This window comes from Camelus dromedarius, chromosome 33, assembly GCF_036321535.1.
Source record: "Camelus dromedarius isolate mCamDro1 chromosome 33, mCamDro1.pat, whole genome shotgun sequence".
In the NCBI taxonomy this organism is placed as follows: Eukaryota; Metazoa; Chordata; class Mammalia; order Artiodactyla; family Camelidae; genus Camelus; species Camelus dromedarius.
The window spans coordinates 4,237,380-4,238,633 of NC_087468.1; positions in this window are offsets into that span (position 1 = coordinate 4,237,380).

The window sequence follows — 1,254 nt, forward strand, 5'->3', positions numbered from 1 at the left end:
ATACACCTAGAGTTAACAATGCGTTAATCATCCTTAAGCTTTCTTGCTTTTGGACTTTCTACTGGTGCAATCCTACTGTGTATATTCTATGTGATTCCTTTTGTTTATATCATGTTGTTGAAATTTATCCACTTTGATTCAGGTAGCTATGGATCACTTGATTGCAGATTTCCATAATGATAACCAACATTTATTTTTCTTACTAGTAACGATGGACATTTTGGTTATTTTCACATTTCTTGTGTTATCAACAGCACGGCTAGAACCTTCTGTGTATGCTTTCTGGAGCATGTTTGTCAGCGCTGCCCTAGAAACAGGGTGGATGGGTCAGGGAGCGTGCTCACGCTCCACTTTACCGGACTAGGTAACACCTGACTGCTTGAACAGATTTGCAATTTCACCAGCAGCGATGACAGTTTCTATTGATTCACATTCTCTCCAGTACTTGGTGTGGTCAGGCTTTATGTTTTTGCCGATCCGGGAGGTGTTGAGGTGGTATCTCAAGATCTCTTATTGACAATGTGTCCAACCTAGGTAAATCCTCTCCACTGTCTTCTGGATCCTGTTGCTACTATCAGTTCTTTTGTAGATGATCTGTTTCATTCCTTGAGATCCTATACAATCTTCTCTCTCCTTTTGCTGTTCTGCAGTGCCACTACGATATATCTATACGTGGAGAGGATTTTCTAAAGTTTATACTGAAAGTTCATTCAGCTTCCTGGATCTGAACATTGGTGTCCCTCAGTAATTCTGGAAAATTCTCAGCAACCAACTCTTGAAAAACATTCCTCCTCATCCTCCATTATTTCCTTTCAAACTCCAGTTAGACATATAATTGACCTGCTCACTTGAGAATCTGCATCTCATATATATATTTAATTTATTTAAATATGCTCAATTATAAAGTGCCAATTTCTGGTGTACAGCATAAAGTTTCAGTCATACATATATTCATTTTCCTATTCTTTCATATTATAGGTGATATAAGATACTGAATATGGTTTCCTGTGCTCTACAGAAGAAATTTCCTTTTTTTAGATAGTTACTTGTACACTGTACTTGTTTTTAACTTTCTTTAATTGCGTAATAGTCATTTTATAATGTTGTGTCAGATTCCAGTGTAGAGCACAGTTTTTCAGTTATACATGAACATACATAGATTCATTGTGACATATGTTTTTCACTGCGAGCTACCCCAAGGTCTTGTGTATATTTTCCTGTGCTATTCAGTATAATCTCGTTTATCTATTCTAC